The sequence below is a fragment of the Bombus pascuorum genome, chromosome 2 (genome assembly GCF_905332965.1).
Source record: "Bombus pascuorum chromosome 2, iyBomPasc1.1, whole genome shotgun sequence".
NCBI lineage: Eukaryota > Metazoa > Arthropoda > Insecta > Hymenoptera > Apidae > Bombus > Bombus pascuorum.
Window position 1 is genome coordinate 5736377 of NC_083489.1, and position 24053 is coordinate 5760429.

The 24053-nt window shown below is 33.5% G+C and overlaps 1 protein-coding gene and 1 long non-coding RNA gene across 5 annotated transcripts in view; one reads left to right on the forward strand and one right to left on the reverse strand.

The window, feature by feature from the left end:
- The window catches only part of LOC132904702 (class A basic helix-loop-helix protein 15-like), a 379017-nt gene that overhangs the window by 126978 nt on the left and 227986 nt on the right, over positions 1–24053 (reverse strand). For all 4 annotated transcript variants that reach the window (XM_060955411.1, XM_060955413.1, XM_060955412.1 and 1 more), the window contains one exon: positions 21607–21706. The gene's annotated coding sequence lies outside the window, so the exon portion shown is untranslated. The remainder of the gene's footprint in view (positions 1–21606; positions 21707–24053) is intronic.
- LOC132904714 (uncharacterized) overlaps positions 1–24053 on the forward strand; it is a 285247-nt gene that overhangs the window by 77061 nt on the left and 184133 nt on the right. The window lies entirely within an intron of this gene.

Here is a 24053-nt window from a genome sequence, read left to right on the forward strand (position 1 = left end):
TTACGAATGAACGAAGTAACGCTTATAGAACACAGTTGATCTCATCGCCAATAACGACGACAAAACCAAGTCTCCTCCTATGAAGAGTAGCATTCTGAGCGGTCGACATTTCCGGGAATCGGTGCACACCGACCCGAGACGGAGGTATTCCCCAATGCACGGCAACATCCCATTCTTACGGCGGGTTTCACTGTTATCTATGAGGTAACACGGGTCCATTCATCATCTGCTCATTAGCGAACGGTGCGTTATCGCGTGGCATCGGCGCGCCGTATCGTTGCATGCATTCGAGTTCCACGACTCGAGTTTCCCAATGGTGTAAGACGTCGAGCAACGATCTGCGCCCCACCGCGAAACAAGAACAATAGAAGCTGATTTTTCCGGGACGAGAAAATAGTACCGCCGCGTGCGCGCATCATTTTTCATCGTCGCGTTGTTCGAATTGTCGGCGCACGTCCGACATTATGATTTGTCACGAGCGACACGGGACGGCTCGCGTGCTTTCCAAATGCCAGACAAATGTCAAACGCAACGTGCGTTTTCTTCTTGTGAATCGGCCGCATTGTCGGCTCAGAGAATTCGATATCATCGAATTAGATCTGATTTCGATCTTCGAACTTACTTGTTTTATCGGGCCAACGATCGTTTAGCGATCGTTTAAACGTCGTTTCTGCTGTATATCGCAGACTAGAGATCGTAGTGATGGAAGTCGAGGTCGAGAATTTAAATCTGCTCGCATATTTCAACTCTTACAAGTTCTAGGTGTATTTAAGTTATAACTTTATTCTCGTTAACCCTGATTGAGTTATAAACTTTACTCTCGGCCATGTCATTGATTTTCACAACTTAGGAAAATACCAGGAATTTTTTTACAGTAATTAACATAGAATACTGTTATGTTATGGAAAGTGAATCGACTTACACCATTGTGATTTTCAGCCCGGCGTATGGTAATTGTATTTGTGCGCTATTTCGCGAAGAAATATTCGTGCACAGCTATAAAACATATCTAACAATGTCTAGTTATGTTACGTCGATTAGAAGGTTATTATACAGCAACGCTTTAAAAGAATAGCACTGTAATTTAAACTTTAAATATCGTATTAAATCGTCGAGTGATTAGATTTCCTTGATAAACATTGTTAAATCGTGAATTCTATTGTTTTCCAAATTAACTCTCAGGAGGACCTTTAATTTTTTATTCCTCGCTAGATGCGTTTGTGTCAGACAAATTAAGTTAAATATCGGGCTGGTTAGAAAGCTCATCAGCGAAATTCTCAACAGAAGTTCGACTGTATATTTACCTTGGAACAATTAGAAATATTAATACAATCGTACAATGTGGATGCCAAATTTTGGAAACACTGGTTTGCTTATCGAGTCGAAGGAGTTACGATAAATCTGATCGAATTCGAAAGGAGTAGCGCGTAAAGTTTCTATCTTGTTTTCCGCGTTGTCAGAAAGTAACTTCGTACTTCCTGCAATGATTAGTGTACAAGTTGCAATGCTACTTTCGATTTTAAGACTCTCGAACTTCGTCGCAAAACACCACTTACATCGATTGGTAAGTAAAGCTTTCCACGTATAACTGACAAAGTTGTATGCATTGAATCAAGCGGTTAACGGCGATAGCATTTGATTATGGCTCTAAATAACGCTCTTTCTTCCGATAAGTATCACTTAGCATCGTTTATTATCGTTTATTTGCATGCGAGGCAATTTTGCAAGATCCTTAAATCGCCTTTTAAAGTGCAACGACCGTTCCTAAGTAAAATTCTCGCTGTTCTACGAATAAATTATGGCTGCGTGTCATGCATAGCCGTATATTAATACCGCGTGAACTTTTCTCTAGCGATTCATTATACAGTCCATGGTTAAAAAGCAGCAATTAATTATCGATTATATATGCTATTTCCCGTTTTCTATTTTTTTATGTAGTTCGTTTAACCTTTTCTATATATTAACATCCTGTTTGCCTTCGTTGCATTCAACCTTTGATGTCAAGGTAGGGGTACTGCCAATAATATGATTGACGTTGCAGCTGATAGTGTCTGTTAGATACCGGACTTTTTAACGTCCTTCAGCGATCAATGGATCAATCCTGTGATACTTCGCGGGCGCACGATAAGCGCAATCTATTGAAATCCTCGATATGGAAATTGTAAGTCTATACTCTGTAGGGAACATGGAAATTGGAATTTTACGCTTTGTACGGATTATGAAAGTTATTAAATTAAGGAAAAGATCGAATGATCGAGTAGAAATATAGTATATTACGTACGAGATTTATCGTCTGGAAACTATCAAATCATTTCCTGTTGATTCTTAAACATCCGTATTCTTGTTGATATTATTACAGTTTTCTCGGGTTTGATTATTTTGTTTATCAAATTACTTCTTGTGAAAGCTGACCCAACGTGATTATTTTGCCTAACGATGCACATATGTATATCTAATTTTTCAGGTTTTATTAATCGAGAATATTAAAGTCGCAAAGCTCCCAAAAATTCTATAATATCGCAGATTGTGATAATGAATAAAAAATTTTCAGATTGTCTGAATTGAATTCTGTCAATTCTATATTGTTAATCCGTCTTACGGTATTTTTTACACAACACTTTTTAACATTAATTTTGTCTATGACTCTTTATCCAAATTCGTCAAAACCTTGCTAAAGCCTAATGCATTGTTGCTGTCTTCCATACTGTTTCCGGAATACAGCAATGCTACAACGAGTTCAAACAGTTATTAAATTTTAAAATTGTATAAATTAATCGTTTAAACAACACACAGCCGGTCAACGATATGTTAAAGGGTAAAAAAAATTTGAGAAAACAGATTATGTTGTCTGCTAACTTGATCATTAATAATGTTGCTGTAACACGATACGTAAGTTCATTCAATGACATTTTGCTGCCAATTGAATGATCTTAGATAAGAATGAGATTCATAAATATACAGGGAGATCTATTTTACCAATTGGTTGTATTAATCACATCAAAATCGTATGATTTATTCTATAGATGTTTCAAATGGATAAATTTTTAATCCAATAAATTTATAAATAAATATATCATCCAAAATGTCGTGACTAACGCAACACATTTTTGCTTCCATATATATTGTTCCATTGTCTCTTTCCTTTATGGTGTATCGATTTCCTCCATTTCGCTTAAAACATTTGGATTTGTAAATGAAAGCTGCATTTCACTTGCAGAGGAACGTTCACATTCGCTTCGTGCAATAAATCTTAGCCTTTAACGGTATCTTGCTACTCAACTTCGCAAAGTATTCCTGAAGTTGAAGTAAGTAAATGCCATGTGGATTAATGAGTGATTAAGGCAACGTAAGAGGAATGTGCTTCTTCTTGTCGTAATTAATGTACATTCTCGCTGCTCCTTTGGTTTTCACTCTGAAATACCTGTTTGATGAATTAGAACTTCATTTCTTACCATAAAAGGTGCATTTCTTCGGTTTTCGCGTTCAGATACTTGTCGGGTGAAGTAGAACTTTATGTTCTACCTTAAAAGGCAAATATTATATTTCTTGAACATTGATATCTAGTTTCGTTCAACGCACGGGTCTTTATGTAAGAAGCAATGCGTAAAAATATGATTTTTATCGATGAGAATTGTCCTTGTAATTAATGTGCCTTTGTTAATTAATCGATATATACGTTCGAAGACTTGTTTCGTACATTGGAACAAACTTCGTGTTATTTTCTTTTACGTTCAGCTTGGTTCCATTAGAATTTGTTTTCTATTTCAGGGAAGTTACAGAATAAGGACATTTTTAGCGGAATCGTCCTTGCTGCTGTCGCATATCGTAATGAACTTGTTCTCGTTGTTTTTCTCACTTCCGCGTTCAAACACTCGTTTGTCTAGTAAACTGCAAGTTTATTTATTTACTTAGTTCTTAGCAAATGGGAATAAGAATAGCGAAGTTAATGGATTCAATACATACAGGAAGATATGTTAGAACGAAGTAAATAGATTATGTTGAAAATATTGATAGTTTCTGTCGATATATGTTTATTTATTTTTCCTAATTAATAATCTAATCAAGAATAGTTCCATTTTAGAAGAATAAATATAAAACAAAGAAATCTTCGACGTCTGAGAAGGAATCGTTTTCTTCTCGTTGCAGTTAATATGATAGTAATTTAATTAATTCTTGCTCTTTCTTCGGTTCTCGTGTTTAACTGCGTATTTATTAAATTGAAACTGTGGTTTCATACAACAAAATTAAATAATTTCGCTGACACTTGTGTTTGGTTTCGTTTAACTAGAAGTGTTATCTATAGAGTTTGCAATATTCGGAATAATCCTTTTCCTCATATACCACGCTGCTATCTAATCTTTGCATTTTAATGCAACGCTTTATCTTAATTTTTATCGTAGCGTTAAAATAAGTTTTCTACGAATAGTACGTTCGTGCATAAATGAAATTTTTAAAACTTTTATTCTTCTCTGACAATTATTTTTCATTATTGCTCGCATTTCGTAATTCTATGAATATTAAGTTTCACGCAAACTATTATCAGAAAAACGACTACTCGTCGTTCAATTTTCTAACTCAACTATTACTTAAGTTTCGCCAAAGCGTGTATTTCATTGGAAAAAGTTCATATTAAAAAAAATGTACCTGCATGCTTCTTCTTGCACCAATTCATAAGCCAGAAATTTCATTTCATTTCGACGTTACAATATAGCAATCGTTATTCTTAAAAAAACTTTTATTGCTCGAACACAATATGTACACCGAATAACAATAGTGGTCACATATTACACCAGTTAAAAAAAGGTTATAAACTTCTGGACTTATTACTCATAAAAGTGCCCAGAACTATTAAAAATTTCGATTATTTTATCATTATTCGTTCTGTACGTTCTCTTATCGGTCCGGGCATGTTCGAGATAATCGCGTTGTTTATTATTCAATCGTGATCATTTTGGCTTAAAGGAGAAATCCAAAGACAGGCGTTTAAATGATGATACATTGTGTATTTGATTGTGATATAATGACAAAAAATGAAATGGCGAGTTGGTAGTAACGTGAGATACTTCGTTAGTAGGAATTATTGCTATCGCCTTACTACCTACCGTATTTTAAAATTTAATGCTAAATGATGAAAAAACAAATGCTATAATATGCATATGTTGCAATTTGAAATTTTCTAAAGACTCTAAGGAGCATATTAATTATGGAAAATGGAATTTATACAGTGTCTCAGAAAATATTCAAATACGCGTGAAGATATTTTCCGTGTACTATATTAAACATATTTAAAATTTCATTAGCACTGGTATGGCAATCGGTTGTATGTATTTAGAGTCAATTATTCACCGTAGTAACAAGGCACACGTATTAATCATATGAATTTCACACGTTTAGGAGAATGAATAATTTTGCGACTCGCTGTACACTGTACTACTTTGAATTTTTTTTTTTTTTATTTTATTTTGGTTTTTTACAATTTGTCCTTATGGACATTTGGTAAAGTGTTATATCTTATTGTTGATAAAAAAAAATAAAATAAAAATAAATATAGCATGTGGGTGGCTACCCCCAGCGGGGTGCCAGCTTCGTTTTTTTCTAAGTTATATCTTTTATGTACTTTGAATTTGACGTGTTTTTTCATTTTCAATTGTATCATTCTTCAAAATTCACCTGTTTAATCATAGAGCGACACTACAGTCAGGAAATTTATATCCTACTGAAATTCTCCTTAAAATTCGCAAAATAATATTAAAATCAAATGCACGAAATTATAATTATTACTGTTATTTATTCTACTTATAGTCGGGTAGATTGTCGTGGCCACAATGAAAATCGTGTCACGGTGAAATTCTTCAGTTTAATTATAAAATAACGTTAAAATCATAAAATCGACAAGAATATATTTATCATGTTTTTCTCCTACGATCTTTATGTCGCTTCAACCAATTGTACGCACCGCATGATTAATCGAGGCTTCTTTCTACCGATTTGCTTTGTAACGGCGCAAGGTAAAGACGGAGAAAGAAACGGGATCTTTTTGCAAAACGAAATTACGCCGCTCACTTTCGTCGAAACGACTTTATACTTCCACCTCGTAATTTCTTTCTGGCCTCTTAAAGGCATCCTTGCACGTGTTTATTCGCGCGCTTCTTTCTTGCCTTTCATTTCCTCCTCGTTTCAACGATAGCATTCTCCTGGCAGGATCCGGGTGAAAGGAGTCGTTTCGTGCCGACACAGGATTTCGCGAAAAAGGGACGCTCGATCGTGCGCAAGTATTCAAACCGACCGATAAAAACGATGATAAAACGTACGAGCACGTGCTCGAATCAGCTTTCCGATTGCTTTTGTCTCGTCTTGTCTGCTTTGGCGATTAATTGTTCGTTTCATAATCGATCTTCTGCGTTTCATCCTCTTCAGATCGCCCGCCAAGATTTTTTATCGCACACTACAGCGATTAATTGTTTTTGGATTGTGACTGATTATGCTTGTTTTGTTTTTTTCTGGCTATATTTACAGCTTTCTTTTTCCATTTTATCGCGAAACTTTTAAAGATATGTCATTACGTTATTACCAGATTGCGAATATTTGTACCGGCCATAAGTATCAGGACATTTTAGCTGATTCATGATAATCGTATATCAGTATTAAAACGCATAAATTAATGAAGAAATAATTCCTAATACGTCTCTTATCACCTATTTGTGAAACAGACAGGTAATCAAATTTATTAGTCTAGAAAATGACCAATACAAATATCTTCTGGTTAATCAATTATTATATATAATATTATACTATAAGTTATTATCTAGTGGTTTCAAATATCACTGTTTTAAGTTAATCACGAATATCAATTTGGAAAAGTTCTGTCATCTGATCTGTATTTTAAGGGCTACGTAGTTGAAAGCGATAAACATTCTATTTACATACATATGGTGCCCTATAATCAATTATTTAAAGTAGTCAAATATTCAAGCTATGTGTATTTATATTATTTGTAAAATCTATCTTCGTTTTATGTAACGAAGTGGCCTTCAATTTCAAGAGAATCGTAGCGAAAAGATAAAGAAAGCGAAAAGAGAAAATAAGTAAAGCGGAAAGAGATTTCGAAACGTATAGCAGCTTATGAAAATATTCCAGCACTTGTAGAAACCTTTTGTGCAAATATCGTGTGTGTTAAAGGAAATTTCGTTTCAATTTTGAAATTTCATTAGCGCCATAATGAGATCCGACTATTATGACTATTATGACTTGGAACAAATCTAAAAATATATCGAAGCTGCAAGGTATTTTAAATCAACCATTCATATTAATAAACTTCGATATTCAAGTGGGATAATATTCAACACTTATTATATGCTTAACGTGGCCATTCACGCAGAAAACTTACTATTTATTACCTACCTTTTATTAAATATTTCATTGCACTAAATATCTTACAATTTCTCTATACATTTTCAGATTGGTTTCAAATTTTGCCAATATAATCGTAACAGCAATACCTAATGAAATTTCGAAATATTTTATAAACCACACACGACGTACATGTACATAAATGTTTTCTGTCATAAATGTTCAAAGACCTTCGTTAGCTGCCGTATTAGAAAAAATACACAGCCGTAAGAGAAAGAAGCAAGACAAGGTAGAGCCTCGGCGAGATATCTCCAACAAATCGACCATCGACGAGGTCGTTGATCTCGATTAAACGGATCACAGATCCACCGTGAATCGAATCGTGATACTTGCGGACTGGCATTTTTTTCTAGGCGGTGTAACGCGAGCTGGAAAGCTCCGTTGATGAAATCTCGCGATCGATTTCGCGCGGCCGCCTCTCCATGCCGGTTTCATTTAGACTGTCCCGCGAGAAAACAGGAAAGTGAATCGAGAAATATCGGTAGTCGATCGATACCTCGTAAATCTTCGTCGTTGATAGCTTTTTCTCTTAGAAATCATAATAAACGTCTACCGGTTAGACTAAGAAAAACGTCTCGTTCGAATAAATGTTTCGCAAAATGTCTGGTGTGACTTTTAGATTGATTCGAATTAAATGCGTATGTACATTGGCCAGCTTGCTTGATTACGTGTACAAGTATGACGTTATTCATAACGTACGGGTTAACATTAATTTTATCTCATTGAGGAGCTCATTAAACGAGGTAGCCTTAAGTCCATAGAAAAAGAGAGAGAGGGAGAGAGAGCTGATCTTTAGAAATGAAAAGATTTGATGATCTGGACAATGTCATCTTCAGAGTTTCTAAACTTTCTCCTAGCAGATGTTATATTGTTATATATGTATGTAGTTCGCCGTGCACGTGTTGAGTTATAGGAAGTCGAATTAAGTAACGAAGTTTTAGAACTAGATTTTCATTTTAAATTTCTTATTCCAGTTTATCTTCTTGAGAATGTTATTATCCGTAATATTTTTATGTCACCGATTTCTTTTTTTTTTTATTTTATTTTATTTTGGTTATTTTACAATTTGTCCTTATGGACATTTGGTAAAGTGTTATATCTTGTTGGTGAAGAAAAAAAAAATAAAATAAAAAATAAATATAGCATGTGGGTGGCTACCCCCAACGAGGTGCCAGCTTCGTTTTTTCTAAGTTATATCTTTTATGTCCGATTTCTTTAATGGGTAAAAGCGTGATACTAATATGTTCTAAAGGAAGTTCTAACGATAATTCTGTTTTCTACGTTCGAGTTAGTTATTATATTTCATTATAAAAACTTTTTAGTTTTTATAGCTTCCTTTACTTCTTCTCGCTCACTATTCCTCCGTTTATTTATCCATTTATCTTTTCATTCTTACTGTTCATTGTTAAAATTTGTTCTATCTGTTAGCGATATATTTAACAATGTGTCTTGTAAAATACAAAAATTTAATATTTTTATAGAATGTTATTATAGTATCGTTATTAATCAATAATTCTATTAATAACGTATTGGAATATCGTATAATAACTTGCAAATACAAAATACCTTTTCGTTTGTAAATAAAACATAACGAATACCGTAAAAAATAAATAAATAAATAAAAATAAAAAATGAATAAAAGGCAATATATCAACGAGAGGAATGGTAACTTTCCATTTTCAAGCTCTTTATCATAATCCTGTGATTTCGAATTATTTCAATTTAAGAAAATGATATAGAATTACAAATTTAATTCACACACATTTCAATTTAATGATTATACACATAGAATTCTAATCTAGATAGAAATACATAAAATCTTCGAATTATTTTGCCATGAAAAAAGGGAAAAAGTAATATCGTACAGGTACAAATTTTCGAATCTTTTCCATATAACCAGTTCCTCGGCTCCTATAATCTAGAAACAATTTTACCGCACTACTATCTCGTATTAACACGAATAATTTCCAGTAAATTCCCAGGTTCGACAAGTGTGTTTGTTCTACGTGATTCGATAGTTGGACGAAAAGTACGCGAAACATTACAATATTCCTTGCAGACCGATGCCAGGAATAGGAGGGGGTTAGAGATCTTAATAAATCGCAGCTATCGGGAGATCATTAATACGCGACAGGATTAATGTTTCTTCTAGACGGCTACAGACGATTAGGGATCTTGAAATTACAGTAGGCGGCCTGTTGCTTAACCGATGGAGACGTAATGCTCACCTTGCACTGTCTAGGATTACCTAGTCGATTTCGACCGCTGTCTGCCATGCAATCGCGGTATCGATTTTTACGCGTAACGCTATTTTTTCTACAACGCGGCTATCACACGCTCACGAGCCAAAGGACTAATGTATTTACAAGGATTTAATTCGATACTGGCCGCGAGAGGGTCGAGACACGACACACGACACGATTTCTACGGAATAAAAGCATGGATGGGGGAGAGCTACGCTTCGTTTTAACTCTTTCCCCTTTGTTCTCGTTGTCCATTGTAAGGAGATAACGTGGAACGTCCTTTTATATTTAAATTCCACTCCCTTTCGCATATCGAGACTCGCGTTACTAGATATTACGTAATACTGTGAGAGCAATGCTTCTTTCCTTCTTTTCGCTTAATTGAAAATATACCAACGCAAATGTGTTGCCTGATTTTCGTCGTATGAAATGAGCTGTGTCTCTTTATATCGTTAATTTGTCGAGAAAAATGACACATCTTAAAAATGATTTTGATATATCGTGTTAACTTTAAAAACGGGATATTTAATAACAAGGAAGTATCATAATTTTCTTCTTTCGTAGTTACTTATTTAATGTCATATTTCCTGAAAGGATATCAGGTTAAATGTATTGCTGATTGACGAGTTTCGCTGATTTTTGTACTTAATGGGCATGCCTACTTGCTTTAAGACGTTTAAGGACTTTTTAAGAGGCATTTTCTTTCCAAGAAGTGACTGCACGCTGTTGAGAATTTTTAATTTTTTCTTTGTCCTTATTATCACATTCCACGCAGTAGTCCTGAAGTGCGTGTTTTATGGTGACACAGCTACGTAATACCTACTTATATAGGTATACATCTTATGTGTTTCTTTTCCATTCACTTTAGTTTTGGAAAAAAGCTACAACTAGTACTACTTGTACTACTTTTAAGTACATTGTATTACATTAAACTGCCTATTTAACAGAAACAATGTCATAATTCAATGGAAAGTTGTTTTAATTCCTCCCCCTGCTCGTAGAAAGCGTTATACATAAACAAAATTTGATTAGACTCTCCCAAAGATGATTAACTAAATTATAAACAAGATAAAAGGCTTTTCATTGTTAGGTAATTAAGTTTAATTAATAATTTCCTACTTCGAATTTCCTCTTCCTGGTTGTGTCACTCTTATACCATATCTGACTCTTACAGCAAATATGTAAATCTGGTTTTATTTAAGTCGTAACAACGTGGTAAATAATATTCTTAAATAAGAGTGAAAGGAACGAAGGTTTGTTTTACAGATATTTATCTAGTAGCACAAATTCTAGTTTTAATGGAATACTTCTAGAGTAGGAACTAACGTGATTTACCGGACTGGAACTTCTTTATCAGCTAGATAGCATTCTTTTCCTCTTTAAAGCGATGTATCGTGTTCTGGTTGCAACAAAAATCTATACTTCTAATCAAACAACTATTAAGGAGATTAAGTCACGAATTAACTCGGCAGACTTCTGCCCTGTTTGCAGTCTGTCGATTTATTTGTTTCAGCGATTATCTAATCTAATCTTTGTGCGTGGACTCGTTATATCTAGCATCAACTTTGTCGACTTCATTCTATGTGAACTTCAGAAATGAAAGCGTCATTGGTATTCATCACGTGAATTATTTTAAAACGATCTTATTGATGTAATTAATAATTCGTTTGATAAGTAATGGAATGTCTTTTGACAAACTGAATGTCAAGCAATGAAAATCTAGATTAATAAATAAAATGTAATAATAATAATATATTTAATAAAACGTAATATACATTTTTCAACAAAAGTCGTTTACAATTAGCACAATAAATCTATTAAATGCCAACATGATTTCATCATGATTCTTTCCAAACAGTTTAAATATATAATCACGCACCTACGTTTGTCGAACAGCAAGAAAAGGTCGAAGAGTCGATCAATTAATTAGAATTTTCCTTAATTAAGAGACGCAATTATGAAATAGATTGTACGATGGAATCAGAGCCTAAGCAGTTAGCTACAAATAAAAACGGCTAGCGTAAAATACAATAAAAATCTTCGATAATTATATCTTGCAAGTAACATTACTTAAGATACGATGTTAAGTTTTCCTTACGCTATTAATTGCTTAAGAAGGTCAATTAAGAAGGTTAATTAACAAATATCTTCAATATTGCTGTGTACTTGCAGGTAAATGCACGAAAGTTCATCAATGTAAACCTAATGGCACCTTGTCCCCTCTTTTACTTTCTTATTCTTATCTTTTTTACGTAATATGCTTTTTGAAATAATCTTCCAATTATACGAAAATCTTTTAAACACACGAAAGTCTCGTTGAGTGGCTTTTAGTTACGTGAGCATTAAATTATTTTTATCTAAGTTTGAAGACTTGCTGCCTTGAGATATGATATTTACTCGGAAAAAAAGTGACGTTTCTAAACATTTTTCTAGAAACATGAAATTCGATTCGAAATTGAGTTAGACACAGAGTTATTTGATGAACGGTTTCATACACCCGATCCACTTTAACTTGCTAGAATACTTTGAATAGCTCTACCATGTTCGCTCTAGCAGAATATTCCAAACTAAATTCAAGCCATTAAACTTTCGCAACCGTGGTAGAGAGTAGTAATAAATTCAATACGTTTAAACGTAATCGCACGTAAAATCAAGTTTGTTACTTTAACCTAAATTATATAAATACTTAAATTATTTCAATTATTCTAATAAATCAAAATCATTAAAAGATATATTTACATTGACGAAAATGGAAATAAATTTATGGTAATAGTATTTCAATTTAATCGAAGTGTACAAATTAATGATTAATTTGTACACTCGAAGCTATATTTACTGTCTTCTTATGGCATTATATAGCAGAGTATACATTTAAATTACCTATCAAAACCCATGATTACAATCAATTTTACTATTTGCTATACGTATATATTATTATATAAGTAGAAGTCTTTCGACCAATTTAGACAAACCTTTCTAATCTGACACATCGTTTGAAAATTAAAGGATCTGAACATGAAGGGTCTGTCGAGTAGCAAAATAATTCTTTAGATTCACAGCAACAGTATTTACAAATGTCAGCTTCTGAAAATGAACTTAATTACATCATAATATTCTACCATACGTAAGTAGCAGGTTGTCCGAAAAGTTTCTTTCGTTTTATAAGGAAATAACAGACGCACAATGTTTCTTGTTTCATATTAATTTATTGAATTATGCACGAATATAATAATAGAAATATAACGAAATTGATCATACCTAATTCAATAAGATAATATAAAATAGAAATTGTTGCTCGTCTATTCTCATCTTATAAAACGAAAGAAACTTATCGGACAACGTAATAGCTACGATGATTGCAAGATTTTATATTTTACATATAATTACAATAATTTTCAAACCAAAATACGTCTGTCGAAAACTATTGAGTTAGAGACGCTGACAAGCATATGACAACGTAATCTTTAGTTTTCTTAAAGGATAATCGTAGCCGCATGCCGCGCATATTTTCGAAAGGAAGTAAAGTAGAACACGACTAACTAAAGTAAAATAGTATTAAAATACATCTTGTTGAAAAAAATCGAGGCTACTTTTCGACAATATCTAACGTATATGATCGTCGTTATATGTTCGATATAATTCATCATTGAAACGGCTCTCTTAAAAACAATCGCGCGTGTTTTCGTAAGGGACCATTCAGCATCGAAAGAAGCGAAATCGGTTGTTCGATGAAACCTCGATCCGTTAACCTGTCTCCAGTAAATCAAAGAAAAAAAAACCAGACCAAAATGGAGGAAAAAAGTGAACGAGGAGGAGAACAGTAACCAAGTAGAGCGTCACAAAATGGAGCGAATCCACGCACTAAACGGGATTATATCTAAAATGGCGGTTATAAATCGCGCGAGATCGCGTTCACCTGTGAAATAGACACAGTCTCTGCCAACTACTGTTACACATATCTCTTTCTCCCTTTCTCTCTTTCCCTCTTCCTCTCTTTCTCTCTTTCTCTGTCCCTCTCTTTTTGTTCCTCGCCACGTTTCTCGGTTACAAAAGAACATCTCGGTGAAGGTTCGACCTGATATTGCTCTGCTCCCGGAATCTAACGGCGAGCATATAGATCAAGAAGACGTTTGAAAGATGTCTGGATCGGTTCCGTGGCTGACGACGGAGGAGGAGAAGCAAAGGTATTCGAGAGGACGCGTTTCGTAGGCGCAAGAAGCCCCAGAAAAGAGTACGAAATGAGAGGAGAAAAGGAAAAAAATGGGCCTATGGCAACGAGCATCGAGGGTATCCGAAGCCAATGTAAATCTTCGTTGCATGCACCGGTCGAGGCAGTCGCATTTTATGCGCCGCTATTGCCTCGTATATCGAGTAACCATACCAAGGATCGTTGCGAAATGAAGATATATACGCGTGCAGGATCGGCACACGGTGGGCTCTTCTCGTAATCAGCCATCGTTTGCTTCATTTTTCATCGGGCCATCTATCTCGTTTCTTCTTCTTCGTTTCTTCTACGTTCGTTCATCTTTTCTCGTACATTTATACCTTGCCGCGGCTCGTTTTCCTTGGATTTTTACGTGTTAACGTTGTTCTTGCTCCAACGATTCTTTCCTTCCTTTCGTTTTGCGCGTGAAGAATTTTTTCCTTCTTTGTCGCTGTTGCATGTTGTTATATTTTGTGGAAGACGCTCGGTTTCGCGTTTAAATCGATGGTTCGATTTGTTCGATTTCTTCCTTTTTTCTTATTATCTCGATGGGCTTTCTATATTTGATATTTTTGATTTCGATTCTGTTAAATATCCCTCGGATTTCGAACATGATATTTTGTCACTGTCGTTTGTAAGAAAGATATAAGCTTTTGTATTTGACTGTTAAGTTTGACGCGTGTCATTCTTTTTAGAAAACCACCGTACCTTGCTCCTGACGATATTTATCAATGCGTCATGATAATCGTTTAATATTTCTATAAAATTTTACGTAGGAGAATGCCATTTACTATTGAAAACTATAATAGTTGCCCTCATCAACTTCGAGAGTGTATCTTTAAGTATGAGTCGAATATTGGATATTAGCTTTGTCAATAGACAAAACTCATTCCTCGGAATAATCACACACACACAATCCTGAAATTTCTATATATCATTTAAAAATGAAAAGAAAAAGTTGTTCCTCGTTAAGTGTCTCAACAATATTATGATAGCATTCATGCATAATGGCGAAAAGTATGAAAAAACGTACAAGATGTATAAAGGTGCGAAAACATGTAAAATATCCAAAGTATACGTAAAGATTTGAATTCTCATGAAGTATCCGCATTCCAGCAAAGAATATAGCACATCGACCTTAGACGAACGTGAAATTTTAAAAGTCAATCGTCCAGTATAAATTCCAATAGAGTTTCTCGTTTAAAATCTCCAAAACCTCTTTCTAACTGTATTTTTCCGATCATAATCTCGATCATAATCTCTTTCATATCCCAATTCTTCGATACCTTCTCGTCATTTTCTTCCTCCATCTTCAATCTCTGCGACCTCCTAAATCAATTGATCCATCAATTTTTCTCACCTTACGAACAATTTCATCTGAGCTTCTGAAATTTCTATCGTCGCATCCCCTATTCGTTTATCGTACCAATTATTTTTCCACGTTTCCCTTTCGTCGTCTTCTTCTTCACCTTCAGCTATTTCCCCACCTCGCTCTTCTCATCCTCTTTCATTCCCCACGCTCTTTCTTTCTTCTTTTTCTTCTTGTTCCACGGAGACTCCGGTCTGGTCCCATGGAGAGTGGCTTCTCTCTTTTCGCCAGTCTTCTTTGCTCTCGAGGCTTCGACCTGAATCGGTTGGGAGAAATTGCGCCCCGGGCGAGGGCGGATTCCTCTCCATTGCCGGCCGTTTCATGTCTACCACTTTTTTTTTTGTTTTTCTTTTTATTCCACTGGTTACCCTCGATCCATTATAATTATCCTTACATTTCCGAGCGGTCTCAATCGCCTGACGATATTTTAATCGAACACCTTATTAATAACGATTAATTGACCGACATTAACGTCACGTTCATTTCGTCGATCCCGTTTAGGATTCCGCGCCGACAATCCGATCCACTGCTTCATTTCGAAAGGATATTACGATCGCGTGCGCTTAATTAACTCGAATCACGATCGGTAAATGGACGTGTTTCGTCTTCATGTTGCATCCGATAGAGAGTTTCGTGGTCGATGACAGTAAAAATTATACTCCAGAGTGAATGAAACTTGTGTATCTCTGTGTAATTATTAAGCATAGACGTCTGCAATGTTAGTAGGTATATTTTACCAATAAGTAATCTTTCTCTGTTTTGATTGGTTGGGTCGTTGGTCGATTTTCATGTTGATAGCGAATTCCTTTTTGATTAGAGAATATTTCGATTTTGACAATTTTTCACAATATTGTTGTCGTTGTTAAAAAATATAAACTTACGGAGTAACATTTTAGAAAAGTAGTAATTTGTTATTATTATTATATATTATTAAGCTGCGGATGTTTGTGCATTTATGGACAATTTAAGGATGCGAAAATATATATCGTGCATATGATACCCAAGGATATGCAAAATATCCAATATCATTGTGAAGTATTAATTGTAGAGTAAACTAAATTCGCATTCGCGTCTCTTTTATTTAATAATATTTATAAAAGTGTGAATTTTCATAAATATTTGCAGTCTACCTGTTATCGATATAGGACAGGAAATTATATATCTTTATATTCATTATTTTATTATAACGTGGATATAAAGTACAAATTTGCTACTTTCCTTAACATCCTTCACGTTACACGTAAAGGAATATCCTGTGGAATAAAGGAATATCGTGTTGCACGAAGTGAAAATATTTACACGAGTTTCTAACATTTTTCTACAACGCTTCGCTTTCACTCCAATTAATACAAATAAAAATAATGATCGAATTATTAAGTAATCGACTTAATCCAAATCTCTATCAAACCGAAGCAATTGTTGAATAAATTCAATATTTACAAAGTTTAAACGAATTAAGAGAAAAAATGACGGTTGGAATGAGAGGTAATGCAAAAACACTTGCGTCCGCGTAAACGTTAGTAAGATTCTTTAATGTTTCCACGATTAAATGATTTCCACGGTTTATTTCGCTATTTGAATATACCACGAACACTTCAATTGCGTCATTACGCGAGCAAACGGGTGTTCATTAGTGTGTTTCAAGTCAGAATATTTAAGCAATAAAATTCCTAGCCAACGAAAACACGCGTAATACCAATATACATAGATATATTGTAGGAAGAAGGTTGTCCATTCAAATCTACTTGGCGAAATTTATCGCGTTTTCTCGGCTGTGCGAAATTCGATAAAATGCACTACCTTATTAGTTTACATAAATTCATTTCATATTCATTAAAAGAGCTGCACATTCTGCGCCATTCCAGTCTCTAATTTATATAAAATACTATCGAAGTGCTATTATATAAATACTATTGAAGTATTTCACTTTTAAAAAGATAGATAAGATTTGCACATTTTTAGGGATTTATAGTTCATATCAAAGAGATAATTTACAGATTTTTCAAACGTTTGTACATTAATTTTCCAGATTCTGCACATTTAAAACATTTTATAAAATTTTATGAAATTGTTCAAAGGATTTTTCTCAGTGCTTTTGTCTATCCATAGTTTGACCTTTCTTTGATACTTTTTGACTTTATTTATTTGAAAAAATTTTATTGATAATTCTATTCGAATACGCAGAGACATTTGAATTAATAAATTACATAAAATAATCTAAATAGTAAATAGCCTATCGTTGTGTATCTTAGTCTGTTGTCTAATTAATTTTATATTAAAGTCTGATATTAAAGTTTTTATTCCATGAAATAAAAACTCCAGGTGTTTGATAAAAATATTATTTTATCAAATATACATTGATTCGTGCTTTTGAATTACTAAACAAATAATATCTCAAGAATCGAGTACATACTGTAAACATTGCAAAGCGTTTATGGCACACGTGCACACGACATATACAGTTTGCGTTGATTCCACACGGTACGTAGTTAAAACTTGAAAATATTTTATCAGACTTTATGCAATTGCTGGCAAAAGGAAACCTTCCTCCGCTTCTCTCACAATTATGTGTTCATATCGTTCCAAATAATCTCAAAATCTACAGATCTAGCACTTTTATATAAAAAATCTCTTCTTTTCAATTAAACTAATGTAATCTAATATAGTAGAAATCAGTTTTCATATAAAAATTATAATCTTTTTCAATATTCCGTGATATTTAAAGCTGTTTAGAATATTAAATAAAACAATAAGGAAATCAATTTTTCTACCAAAACTTTTCTCTTCGATGAAATTTCATTTTAAATTGGATATATATTTTAAAATTGATTAATAAGAGGAAAGCAAATCCTATTTCCGTGCAAAAAGCTTGTTTTATACATCTTTTACAATTGTTTCGCACGTCCCCGTGCGAGATTCCGATGGTGTAAGCTTTTGATCTTCTTTTTGTCTGCAGTTTCGTTGACTTTCCTTCTGTTAAACGCGAATCACGAATTCTCGTGATCGTAATACGTGCGCTTTCTCGCTTCGAACGTCGGACGCGCAAAATCGTGAGAATATACCATTGAGATTTAACTTGTAAATATGAGAGAAACGCGTATGAAAATAATTCTGAAATAGATACAAACGTAGATACAGTAGAATTGAAAATACGACGTGGTGATTATTGCCAGAGGAATCGTGACAAATAAAAAACAAGATGAAACAGCGTGCAATTTATTCTTTAAGTCATGTTCAATGTTACAATTTTCTCCAAGTACACAAATTTTGTATTCCTGTTATAAATGAAAATAGCCTTTTTATGCTATAATTTCGTTCAATTAATGATTTTATTGTCGTGATTAAGCATACTGGTAACGTGAAACATAATAACATAATACTATTACGCTAAACACAAATTCTGATGATAGAGAATTCTATTATTCGTAGTAAATTGAGAAAATTTGATATTAAATTCCACGTTACGTTATAATAATTTCGTTTATTTCGTTAATCAGTATTTCCATTAAATACCTTAATTACTGTCCGATTAATTCAGTTTCCACACCGGATGATATCTATTAACTTATACGCTTTTAATCTACACAAATTTGATTAACGTTATCTTCGTAACGCCACAAAATCATTTCCCCTCCGTAGTCTGCTTTTTTTCAACGATCACCACGTAATATTAATCTATTGTATATCAATATGTAAATTAATTCGTTACCTACAAGTCGGAAATTGCCTATTTAAAATCCTAAAATTGTGGTTTGCATTTCAATAAAAAAGAAAAAAAAAAGAAAAAACTTTACTTTTGTTAAAAAATTGTTGAATTCATCATCCGTAATTTTTACTTATGTCATTTAGTAATCAGTCAGATTTTATATAATTAATGGTTTTCATGCATTTACGTGCAGAACAAATGAAATAATAATAACACTAAAACTATACAGAATACATATAAAATATTGAAAAATATATAAAGTATTTAAAGCAGAGTGTTGATTATAATTTTTAATAAGTGCAACAAACTTCTAATTTTCTTTCTAAACGGCTTCAAGTAATTTCCATTTAATTTTAAACAATAAGTTGAACAAACACGCGTAAAAATCTGCAGTTTGATAATCTGGTTAATTAGTTAGATTAATAATCAGCGTCCTGGACGACGCGATAAACCAATACAGGTATTTACATGCAATGATTTACAGCGAAACATCATGTGCTCAATATCTGTGTCTCTTCTCTCTGCTTTAGATACGACGATCTACGTCATAAATTACACATCTTTCCAACTTTGAATTATATCCTGTCGACAAGATCGTAGCTCGACAAGGAGATATGGTTAACACGCTAATGAAAACATTGTCATCGTGATCGTTGTCGTTTCGAGCAGCTGCGCGGCTAAAAGTCACGGCCGCCCCAAAGCTCTTTCACTTTTCACGCGGGGCGTTAAGTGCATTCTATCGGTCAGTCGTCGCTCCGAGTTAATAGCGGCCAATCGATAACGATACCATCAAGATTCAACGTGATACGAACAGTTTCCATATCTCGTTGATTGCTCGTCTAGGTTGCCTGGGGAACGATAAAACGTTTGTGTCCAACGAAAAGCGTAGAGGCACGATGAAAAAAATTGGATAACATGTAAAGTACGTAGGAGATGTAACACGTCGATTGGAAAATTCTATCGACAGAATTCTATACGAATGTTTATGATACAATTTGATCGTCTGTATGAGCTCCATGTGGTTTCAGATATAGCGCAACTATTTGAATTATTGGTAGATTCAATAAGTTTTTTTTTTTTACTTTATTTTGGTTATTTTACAATTTGTCCTTGCGGACGTTTGGTAAAGTGTTATATCTTGTTGGTGAAGAAAAAAAAATATAAATAAAAAAAATAATATAGCATGTGGGCGGCTACCCCCAGCGGGGTGCCAACTTCGTTTTTTTTCTAAGTTATATCTTTTATGAGGTCTATTGGGTGTTTCCTTTTTAGTCTTCTTGCGATAATGTTGTGTTGCACGTTTCAGCTGCCAGCTGGTTCGGGTGTGTTTCTATTCTTGTTCTGTATCTTGTTGCGAATCTGGTAATCTCCTCCTTGACCGTAGATTCAATAAGTGCATTAAGAATCTTATGAACCAACGCAAAAGAACGTTCGTCCATGTACGACCACGACGAAGAAAATAGTTTGATAGAAATGAAAAACATAGGATAGAGAAATGGAATAGTAGGTTGATTGGAAAGTTCTGTCTCTAAATTCTGCATAGCATCGTATTAGTTCTTAATGCTTTTATGTCTACGCTTCTAGTTTGTAAACTGAGAAAACTGAGCTTAAAGTTAGTGGAGTTTGATGTTTTTTTGTGGAGTTAGGACTTGAAGGAATCTTTGAAGATTTGCTACTTTCTATGTAGAATTTTCATCGGATTATCATAAATCTGTATTCTTTATATCGACGACCTCGGTTAATTACCTTTTTTCGAAAAATAAAGTTGGAACAGTTAAAAGTCTGAGTGACAAAACGTGTATTAATATAACAAGAACATAAATAAAATCATTTTATTATAGAATGATCCGGGGATTTCTATAAACGTTACATAGTTTAACAAGAAAGTGAAGCTTCGTTAGTATTCTAATTATTGATAGATACGGTAAATGTTAATATTAGGTCGTCCGAAAAGTGTCTTTTATTCCCAAACGTGTTTTTTACAACAATGCACCTTCATAGAAAAGTGAAACAAGTCTGTGAAATGTCGCGGTTTTTATCTCAACAGAACAAAACTTTTCGTACAACCTAATACGATTCTGGTAAAACTAAAGAAGCGCGTAGATTGTTATCAGACGTTAAAACAAATGGACCGGAACTGCAGTTTTTAACGAAATACTAAATCGGTATATTATACTGTTTATCGAAACAATATATATATAAAATCCTATCTCTTTGACGCTTCTAGTTTAGAATGCTCGTTGACGATCTTCACCTACCTTATTCGCATTCTATTTTATTTCAAACAATTTAATAAAAAATTGAATAAGATAAAAGAGGATTTCAAGTAGGTCATTTATTCTTATCGTTAGGAGATAACGAAAAGTCGTTGGATATCGAGGAACCGACCGTTTTAACAATATTAAAATAAAATTCTATTTATTTTACTATTTAACATATTTTTGAGTATTAGAAAAGATTAGATCTCAATTCGTTCTTAGTAATAATTCATATTACATTTACTCATCATGGTTTGTCACTGTAATTGTTTTTACTATCATTGTAAATGACTAATAATCCATACACATAATTCTGAAAATATTAACCATACACGCACACACACATGTATATTTTACACGCACTTTATACGAGCAATAATCATTTTCATTGCATCTTCAGCAAAAATTCTACTCACCGTCGATGAATTCTACGATCTGTCACATTATTGCAGGAATGTTCTCCGGAATTGCTGCGACATCTTCTTCCTTTGTACGTTGCAGAAATTCTTTCACCACCTACACAGTAAAGAGACACTTCCATTGCATAGTCACATCAATTGCTTTTAAAAACTTCGATATCTATATGAGACATTAATGTATATTAATAATTTTATTGACGCATTTATTCATCGTTGAAAACATTTCCATGAAAATGATTTAACCTTACTCGCCTAGTGGTATACTAATCCCACTAATTCAGTATCCAAGAACAAATAGCCGAAAGGAATAAATATCAAGGATTGTTTAGTTCACCATTTTTCAAATTAAACTGGTTAAAAATATTTTCTTTACGAAATATAATTTGATTATTTATAGCGAATAAATCAGCTTTACGTATACATATGAAACTATTCGAACACATGTACAATTCTTTTATGAATATCGTCTATGTGTTATAGAAAATATTTGAAAATTTCATTAGGCTACTAATGAATTAAATAAAGAGTAATTATTAATGTCTCTAGCAAAAAAAAAAAAAAGAAAGAAAAAACGAGAATATGCATGTGTGTATTTCATTTGTACAAAAATGTAGTTTGCTAATAATCCTGGCAGTTACTGTAAACTTTAAATAATAATAAAACAGAAACATATACACAATGTGTATATATAAATTTTCTATGGTAAATGTTCAAATATTTTTACGAGCCATTGTATGTGGTCACATATGTAGGTGTATACTATGCAAAAAATGACTACGGAATAAGGATAATGGCATAAAAATCAATTACACTTGCATACAAAAGAGCGCATATATTTCTTTTATGTACACATTACGATCTGGTTTTTTGTTTTATTTATGTCTGCTCACGGCAATGCGAAAACAAATTGTGTATCAAACGAAAGGAACAGTGCATAAACAACGCATGGAATTCGTATGAGCGATACCATCAAAAAGGTAAAGTGTTTTTCACGGTTCGTTTTTAAATTATCTCTTGGTTCTCACGATAACAGATTTACGGTAAAATATATTTTACACGTTTGCAAAGTATTGCAAGCAGGCAAATCGGTAAAATATGTAGTTTGTTTTATTCGAAGCGTGTAAACTGTTTGTTGCAACGATATCGTGTATTTCGGACCTTGGAACCAGATTAAGAATGAAATTTACATATTACGTAAATGAGTAAATACGATGATCGGTTACTGTCGATTAAATAAATCTATTCCAACAATTATATAATTATTTTAAATATAATTTTTTATATTTAAAATAACACCAAGTAGCTTAGTTTTAATTTTTCATGAACATTACTATTTAATACCTGACATTATTATCAAACGTTGTAACTTCTACAAAGATAAGATATACGCATAATACGCTGAAAGATAGAATTATATAAAATAATTTGTAATAGTTTATTATATAGTTAAATATACGCGCATCACGAAGTAATACCGAGCAATTATAATTCATTAAGTATTAATTCATTTTTTAATTATAATTCATTAATTAATTCAAAGAAGATCATCTTGAAATTTTACTTTTTAATATTATTCATAGAATTTTCATAAACTTCGTTCGTGAATTATTCTTCGGAGTATTCTATTAACGAGAAGAGGAACAAACGCCTTCGCTTGTACCCACACGGGTATAACTTTCAACAACTTGCGCTTCAACTTCTTAACGGGTGAGTTATTTGAAAAAGATTACATTTATGGATTTAAAGGTCACAGTATTAATGTTTTCATATTACAATATACAATTTGCATAATATTTTTAAGAGGAAGTACCTACTCCTTAGACTTTCACCACGTACATACATTTGTACCTTTCAAACCTTCTGTTATTTACAATCATCGATGGCCTAAGAGCATTACTTATCACAGAATTTGCATTCGCTTCTAAACGATTAACAACTTCGCTAAAAATGTGAAGTTTAGCAATATCAAAAACAACTTGCTATGAAAAACAGCAGAACGTTTCCCTCGCGAAACTAACCAATTTGAAAAATTCCACATTTCAGTCAGTCGATATCCTTGCAAGCGCCATAATCTTCGTTAAATTCCACTGAAAATTATCCTTACAGCTACGTGAAAATCGGTTGACCGTTTCGAAAACACCGACGTGACTCAACGTGACGTTAAAACGCGAGGAAAATCGTGCGATAAATCATTTCTGCGATTGATTTAGCACGCGGCATTTAGTAATTAAACCATTTGCAGGTTAACTTTCTAACCGAGCGCAGCTCGACGAAAAAGTAAACCGGTCGTGGTGCGAATTTTTACTCGAACCTGTTATAGCGATGAAATTATATTTGACATCCGAAAATCGTTCGCGGTTTCAGCTTTTTAATCCTTCGCCGATACTGACCGATCCACTCAAGGGCACCGTGCCGCCGTCACCTTAATCTTAACACGATCCACT